Genomic DNA, 9,332 nt, shown 5'->3' on the forward strand with positions numbered 1-9,332 from the left:
AAGAGCATTGCGTTTAGGACTCGGCGGATCGTCCCGATTTGCCTCTCCCATGCTCCACCGAAGTGGGAGGCATGCGGGGGATTGAACATCCACTCGCATCCCGTCTCCGTCACATATCGTTCTATTTTCTGTTGATCCATCTCCTTCAAGGCGTTACCAAACTCGGACTTAGCTCCTACGAAATTGGTGCCGCAGTCGCATCTCAGCATCGCGGCCGGACCACGAATAGCGAAGAACCGACGCAGGGCACAGATAAACGCATCTGTATCCATAGATTGCAGTACCTCGATGTGGATCGCTCTGCTATTAAGGCACGAAAAGATTAGTCCCCAACGCTTGGACTCCGCTCTACTGCTTCTCGTTTTTCTGGTTCGGACCATCCACGGACCGAATACGTCTACACCAACGCTCGTAAACGGTGGGTTTGTGTCTAATCTGTCGATCGGCAGATCTGCCATCTTCTGAGTCAGCGTTTTTCCTCTTAATCTCTTACAGATTACACAGGAGCTTACTATTGATGAGATCATCCTTTGACCACCAACGACCCAATACCCAGCTTGGCGAAGCGCTCCACGTGTGATCTGCCGCCCCTGGTGACAGACTTCTTCATGATAGTGTCGAATCAAGAGCGTTGATAGGTGGTTCTGCTTTGGTAAGAGTACCGGGTGTCTTTCTTCAAATGTTAAGTCCGATCTCTGAAGTCGTCCTCCAACTCTCAAGATACCGTGTGGATCAACAAACGGGTCGAGGCGGTAGATGGTCGATTTCTGTAGAATCTTTCTCCTCTGTTTCAGCAAACTGCGACCTTTCAGTCCGTCATTTCCTCTCTCCAAGGCGGCGATCTCCGTAGCAAACGCCTCTCTCTGTACGGTTTTGATGATGACTGAAGTGCTTTGTTGAAGTGACAGTGGTGTAAGGACTGGTTCATTGTTGTCGTTTGCTTTTCGGTCAGGTTGTAAAACTGGCACGGTAGATTTAGCTTTGCTTTCCTTCGCTTTCTTGATAAGCCTTGCAACAGCACGTCGAAGGCTGGACCAGTTGGAAAATCGTTTAAACCTGTCTGCTCCAAGGCCTGAAGTGGGTTTGGCGTTGGTGGTGTAGGCACTCAGTTGTTTCTGGACTTCTGGGTCCTTTTCACTGACCGGGGTTCCACGGTCTTCGGCTGACAGAGGTTTCGGCGCGTTCTGGTTCAGAAACGAGGGACCACTCAGCCAGGTCGTTTTTGTAAGTATTTTAGCTGTGGTGCCACGGGTGGCTAGGTCGGCCGGATTCTCGGAAATGTCAACGTATTTCCATTGTCGGGGCTCTGAGACATCTCGAATTAGTTGGACCCGGTTTGCAACATATACGTGGAACCTGCGCGTCTCATTCTTAATGTATCCGAGGACTACTTTAGAATCGGTGTAGAAGGTTACTTCGTTGATTTCCAGGTCCAGTTCTTTCTTCAATCGCTCTACTGCTTGGGTTGATAATACAGCAGCACACAACTCCAAGCGGGGTATGCTTATGGGTCGGACTGGTGCGACTTTTGCTTGGCCGTAAACGAGGGACACGCTCACAGCACCTTTTCCATCGATCTGTTTGAGGTAAACGGCTGTTCCAGTTGCTTCCTTGCTGGCATCAGAGAATGCGTGTACTTCATTACGTGTGATGCGATCGAAACTCTTGGGATGATAACATCGTTGTACTGAGACGCGTTCTAATTCAGGGAGCTCGTCCTTCCAGCACCGCCATCTGCGCTTTAGATTTTCTGGGAGGGGGTCGTCCCAACTAAGAGATGAGTCGCTCCGTTTTCCTTTTCCGGCGATAACGAGTTGTTGTAGGATAAGCTTCCCGACCAAGATCACTGGGGCTGCGAGTCCCAAAGGATCGTACACCGAGTTCACCACCGACAGGACTCCTCTACGCGTGTATGGCTTGTCTGGCAAGGAAACCTTGAATGTGAAACTGTCTGCTTGTAGGTCCCACTGTACTCCCAACGAGCGTTGGGCGGGAAGGGCGTCTTGGCGAAGATCCATGTCTCGAATGTCCTTTGCTCTGTCTTCGATTGGGAATGATTCCATCACCGTAACGGAATTTGACGCCACCTTATGAAGTCGAAGATTGGCAGTAGATAAGGAAGCTTGCGCTCCCTTTATCAGTTCGATTGTATCTTCATCTGTGGGTTGGGACGTCAATCCGTCGTCAACATAAAAATCTCTGTGGATGAAGTTTCTCACCTTGGCGCCGTACATCTCCTCGCCCTCGTCCGCTGTCTTTCTTAGGCCGAACGTGGCCACCGCTGGACTCGGACCATTTCCGAACAAGTGAACCACCATCCTGTATTCAACTATTTCTTCGGAAGGGTCGTTGTTTCTAAACCATAGGAAACGGAGGAAATCTCTATGTTTGGGTGCCACGTGGAAGGAGTGGAACATTTGCTCGATATCACATACTGCTCCAACGTTCTCTTGTCGAAACCGCATGAGGACGCCTATGAGACTGTTCATCATGTCGGGGCCGGCCAGCAATTCCTTGTTCAATGATACACCTCGGTATTCACAGGAAGAATCGAACACGACGCGGATTTGATTCGGTTTCTTCGGGTGGTAGACACCGAAATGTGGCAGGTACCATATGTGGCCGAGGTGGTCTTCTGACTGATCTTTGTTTGGGTCGGAGTCGTGACGATTATCCAGCAGTTGATTCGGGGGGACAAGAACGGCATGACCCCGCTTTATAACGTTTCCCAAGAACTCGAAGTAATCTTTCTCCATTTTAGGTTTCTTCTTGAAGGTGCATAATAATCCGAGGAGTCGGTTGGCGGCTTGTTGTCGGTTGTTCGGCATGGCCACTTTTGTCGATCGAAAGGGTAATGGCATCTCCCAGTTGCCGGTGTCGTCTTTGTGGGTTTCTCTATTCATTATGTGGAGGAAACGGCGGTCTTCTTGGGACACGCTTGTTATGTTGTCGTCCGGGGTCGTATGGTAGATATTTCTCGACACTTCTTTCGCCGTTGCTTTGTCAGCCCACTGTTCTTGGAATCTGAAGTAGTTTGGGCAAGGGGTGGTCTCCAACTCTTCTAGGTAACAATTTTGACCGAATTCCGGCCTTCGAGCTTGTTCGATATGGGATGCTTCCACTGTAGTACGCTGCGTTGTAACGTGGACCGGTCCTCCAACACGATCTAAGCACACTTGACCGGAAACCGTCCAGCCAAGAGAGAGCTTCTGAGCCCATGGTGCTCCCTTTGGTCCATTCTTGAATGCTCTAACCTTCAATAGCTCCGGTGAATCACGTCCAATAAGGATCTCAATCTTGGCATCATTATCTATAGGTGGAATCTCCTTCGTAATTGCTCGCAGGTGGGGGAACTGATCGGTTATGGTTGGAGTTGGTATCTCGCTTTTATCCTGCGGAATGTTGTCACACTCGATTAGTGTCGGGAGCTCGACTGCATGGCCTTCCGGTGATCTAACTACTAGTCCTGATATTCTTCTTCCGGTTTTGACTTCTTTGGTGTTGCTACACGTAGATAGAAGATAACTTTCACTCGGTCCGTTGACTTCCAGTCGATCCACAAGACTTGGGCTTACCATTGAGGTGTTACTTTGGTCGTCCATAATGGCGTATACACGGTGGACGTTTGCAGGTTCGTTTTTGGCAAAGACGTCGGCGAGTACGATCTTGCTACAAGATAACCCTCCTTTTCTTCCTTGACACACCGAGGTACAGCGTGATAGAACCTCCTCGCCATCATCCCTCCGATCTTTTGGATCCTTTTCTTTGTGGAGTATCGTGGGGTGGCGGTTGCTCTTGCACTTGTCACAACTGACGTCTTCCTTGCATTGGTTGGCTCGGTGTTTTGCTGTAAGACAGCGGAAACAAAGCCCCGATGTTTTTATCCAAGTTGTTTTTTCGTCTAAAGTCTTTTTACCGAAGGCGACACATTCGTGTATGGTGTGTCCCTTTCGTTCATGGAATGGACAGTACTTTTGTTTCGTGGCGTTGTCTGGGTCTTGCTGTTCCTCCTGGATTCCGGTTTTTAATGTCCTCCTCTCTGGTTTGACGGCATCGTCTCGGTTCCATCTTCTATCGTTTCTCTTTGCGGGTTCGCCGCTGTTAGGTGAGACATTCGCCAAGATGTTTGGGTGATTTTGGAGTCTTGCTTGCAATTGAACCATCGTCGCGAAGGTATGAAAACTCGGATACGCATCATCATTTTCTTCTGCATATCTAACAACCCTTTTTTCCCATTTGAGTTTCAAATAATTGGGTAGATTGTCCAATATGGGGCCTATGGCAGTCGGGTAGTTTAGACAAGCAAGTCCTTTGAGGTAATTCATTTGGTTGTCAACGTCCGTGCAAACGTCCGCGAACGCTTGTAGCTTGGTCTTTTCACGACCACTGAACTTCGCCGAATCTTGTAGCTTCCTAAGGAGGGAATTGGTTATAATGGCAGTGTTGCCGAAGCGCCTTTCCAGCTCCATCCATAGTTCCCGTAGGGTTTTTGCCGGATCATCCTGCTGTCTCTTCCGGTAGTTATCCACCAACTCTTGAACCTTTCCCTTTGTGTAGCTACGTATGTATGACATCTCCTGTGCGGGATTCAGCTTCGCGTCTTGCATCATTGCTTTCAAAGAATTTTTCCAGGGGTGGAACAACGTTGCGTCTCCGTCAAATATATCGGGGTGACATTTAGGGAGGCTCTGTCTGGCTAGGCTGGCTACTAGTTGCTCGTTGGATTTCGCTATTCCTTGTATGCACTGGTTTGGATCGACTATTTCAGGTAACGATGTCGACGGTTTAAAAATGGGTTGATTTCCAGCGAACCCTCTGGGGGCGAATGGCTTGGGAGTTTTACTGTGATTCTTTTCTCCTGCTGACGTTGTATCGGTTGCTTGTGGGACCGTGTGATTTTCCTTGCGATCGTTTTCTTGGTGATTTGGTAGGGTCGTGCTCTGATCAGTTTCTTGAAATGTGGGGCTTTGATGGTGTCTGTCTATTGTGTTCACCCAATCTTCTGTACGTGATCTTACATCCTCTGGGTCAACATGCTCTTGAAGTGTCAAGGGTTTTTCTTCGTCAAGAATAGATTGTTCTATGGCTTCCAACCTTGCGTCTGCTACCGCTGTTGCTTTTTCAGCTGAGAGAATTGCCATGTCTCGCTCGTGTTGGGCGAGAAGTAACTTGCGGCGGAGTTCTTCTTCTGCTTCGATTTTCTTTCTCTCGTTTTCTTTTCGATCAAACTGAGCTTGTTGTTTTGCTGCGGCGGCATCAGCTAGGGCTTTCCTTCTCGTGCTGTCGGTGGATGAAATACTGCGATGGGATGACGTGGTACGACGTGTGCGTCTTGAAGTTGTCGATGCCGTTTCATCCACTAGACGTCGTTGATAATTTTCTGCTTCTAGAATAGCGGTGTGGGCACACTTCATGATAAATTCACTCTCTTCCGCGGTCTCCTGAGCCTGTTCGGAAAGCTCGCTCCATTTATCTTGTCCGTATAGTTCCAATAAGTCTCCAAGTATCGTCTTATATTTTGCGTAAGATTTTTCTAGCGAAGCTACGACAGTTTGTATTTCCTTCGGAGAAATTCTCTTATCTATGGCGTTATAAACAGTACGTGAGGTACTTTTCAGTGCTTTTTCTTCTGCATGAAGCTCCGAGTGTTTGGTCTGTATCGCGTTTTGGACAGCTTTTTGGGACAAAGTTCTTTGCCGTTTCTCCTCTCCTAATGTTTCCACTTCGTTTGAAATTTGTTCTCCTTGTTTTTGAACCGACGGGTTCATGGGTTCTCCTGGTTTTTGAACCGACGGGTTCATGGGTTCTCCTGGGCCATCACTATTGCTTGGCATCGTTGAATCGGTGCTCAGCAACTCCTTGGGATCTCCAACTGTTGTCTGGTCACTTTTTGAGCTCATTGTTTTGCCTCAAAACAGTGACTGACATTTAGCCTCCAAAGTCTTACCTAGTGTGAGCAGCGTAGACTTTCACTGTCGCGTTCCCAACTTGATTTTCGATAGAAGACAAGTCAGAGTTCGCATGTGATCAACCACACTATCAGACACGTTGCTTTAAATATATTTAATCACCAAAGTAGCGACAGATAATGCGGTGAAACTATGAAAATTCAATACAGATAACATATTTCAAACTCACAGTTAAACATTACAAGAATGTAAAAAAGATGGTTTACAAACGAACTAAGCAGCTAAAACGTTTTACTTACGTCTATGCTAGCATATAGTGTCTAGTATCCCCAAAAAATAGAAGTAAAATTAGAACTTGAAAGTCTTAAAAAATGTCTTTCTGAAAAACGTTGTTCAACGTGTCTTTTCGTTACCATGACAACGACTAAATATCAGTTCCGACCGTTGCCGGAGTAGCCGGCCGTTTCCGAATCTAACGCGAACATAAAAGTTTATAAATTGACATATGCATAACTTTACACTCACCACAAGGCATTAGGGGTGGAAACGCTATAAACGCGTTGTTGTATTGATGTATGTCTTTTAAGTTGTCGACTGACAGGATCTATTCTGTTAATAGAAGCACGAATTCTGGCCCTTTGTATTCGTACATTTTGTGATAGGAGTGCACCAGTCACCATTCTTTCACCAGAATTTGGAGAGTTTGTCAGTATCCCACCTACCATCCTATCAAGTTCTTCATCAGTTATATTGGAGTAGCTATTCGAACAAACAGGCAAGCCAGACTCTGCACGACGACGATTTAATGTTTTTGCAGAAACACCTAACATCATCACAATATCTTTCCAGGGGAAATTTAATGACCTTAGCCCCACAATTTGATTTTCTGGTATTAAAAGCTTTGGTCTCCCCCTTTCGCCACCTCTCTCGAAACATGAAACAAAACGACAGTCTTCATCAAGAAAATTCTCAAGTCTCTCCTCAAGTATATTACACAATTGTTGCAGCTGAACAACAAGACTGCATATACCATAGAAAATATCGCGACTAATAAAAGTATGTGATGACACAACCATTTAACCGTGAATGAGTGCATTACATCGTTGCTGTAAAACAATTGCATAATCATGTTGTGCTGTAAACAGGTGTCGTTTCAGCTCAATTAATACATCTTTAAACTCAAACCATTGATTTCTCAAACGCTCTATTTAAAGTCTCTGCGCCCGCAATTTAACTTTTCAGAGGTAATTTTTGAGCCCGCTATCAGTTTATATGAAACTTGGTTTATATTTCTAAACTTATTTAAATTTGAAAATTGATTTATATTCTAAACTGGTTTATATTTCTAAACTTATTTAAATTTGGAAATTGATTTATATTCTAAACTGGTTTATATTTCAAAATAGGTTTACATTTTCAGAATGATTTATACTTATTAACTGGTTTATGTTTCAAAATTAGTTTAAATTTTACAATCGGTTTATAAATGGACAAATGCGTAAATAATTTTGAAATAAGTGTAATACTCATAAAATAAGTACTTTGGCCATCATGGCGCATCATATCAGTGTATTACAGTATCATCACCAAATACCTACTATTGCTGTTCTATACTTTTGAACATTCAGTTTTTTCAATGATACTCATGCTGGTTTAATTTAAAATGCTGTGCATTGATTAGGCAACACAACCTTGGCTTGAACACCACAATGCACACAGGTGCACAATTCCATATCTTCACAGCGCTGTTTAACATTTCTGTGTGACTCTTTGGTAGACTGAGGTGTATTTGAGTGATTTGACACACAATCTGATTCATTTTGCACCTGTTAAAACCAATTACAAGTTAACTGAATTGAACCAATCTGAAGCAAATTTAACCAGACAATAGAAGCGTGAAGTGAACTGAAAAAAGCCGAAGTTAACCAAACCGAATGAAATCAACCGCAGGGGGGTGTGTCCTAATAGACATTGATATCTGGTCCCATTAAGAATGCTGAGTTGAATTTTGCTAAGGCCCTTGTGTGTTGCAACCTTCACAAAAACGGCATTATTGTTGCACTGTAGAGCGCATGTGCCACAAAGCCATTTGCCTTTGCCACCACAAGCTGATTATCGAGCCACTTTTCAATAAAAAAGTGAACTTTAAACTTTTAAATGTGAAGAAGATTTGTAAGTACCTTTCCAAAGCAATGCTTGATGGAATGATAGAATGTTTGGTGAGACAACTAAACCTTAAATTGTTATGCTAATGCTTCAACTGGGTGGGTCATTATCCTAATTTTAGATTCACATTAGCATGTGAAAAAAACAAGATGGTTTAGTGACTTATTTTTTCTCTCACATATATACAGCTTCACATATATCCTTACAGCTTCACATATATCCTTTCAACATTTCGAGAACCCTAAATGCAGAAACATTGGTATTTGCAGTTGAGGCTGCGTAATGACACTGAAACATGAATGCCATAAATAAACCCAAGTCTGAAGGCAATATGGGCTTGAAGATGGCTGCAACTAGATTGAATTAAAGTGCCCCTGCACAAAATGTGATTTTTGTATTATGGAAAGTACGCATTTGTTCGATGTCATAGTGAAAGAATTTTTCTTTTAAAAAATGGTATATAAAAACAATATCAAATCTATATATTTTGAACCCATGGCCGTTGTAACAGAAGACTGAAACTAGCAATTTTTGTGACATCATGTAGGCGAGTCGCTGCAAACTTAGTGTATTTTCTAGGGTTGTATGCTGTTTTTAATGCACAGTATTTAACTCTTGTCGATGGCAGAATCCAATTTTTATACTAGGTATCAGGGTTAGGGTTGACTTATAGGTGAAAGTGCGGAACAGATCGATCTCTACACTAAGAGAAATTGTCTGCAATAGTTTCACAAATAGATACAGTAAATGTATGGAGTCACTTGTATGCATCAAAGATGCAAATTCAAAATATGTAAGTGAACAATGTGGTTCTTGTTGTTTATGATCTGCAATCTTACGACCTGATCTGCCCGACTTCTTTTGGTTAAATTAAGAACTGTTGGACATCATGCACTCATGAATTAAGAGGCTATACTGGACTGTGTGCATGCCAACATGCAGTTATACTAAAAAAGATTTATTGGGTGAAACTTCATGCTTGAACCTGCAATTATATTTAACGATCAAATCTGCCAAAGACAAATTCAACAAATCGTAAAAATCCTATTCTGTTATTGTAGTTGCATATCAATCACGGTGAATTAGTGAGACAAAGTGAATGAAGATATTTACCAAAATGGAACAGAATTAGGTAGGCATCTTTTGGATCACCATAGATTGCAATCTGTTTGTAAGAGGTAACTGTTACTGGACATGTAAGTGTAAATAAGAGTTATTTCGGTAAGTTTGAACAGATGCTTTTCAATATCAACCATT

Source organism: Dendronephthya gigantea, unplaced genomic scaffold (assembly GCF_004324835.1).
Source record: "Dendronephthya gigantea isolate DGI-Jeju-01 unplaced genomic scaffold, DenGig_1.0 000046F, whole genome shotgun sequence".
NCBI lineage: Eukaryota > Metazoa > Cnidaria > Anthozoa > Malacalcyonacea > Nephtheidae > Dendronephthya > Dendronephthya gigantea.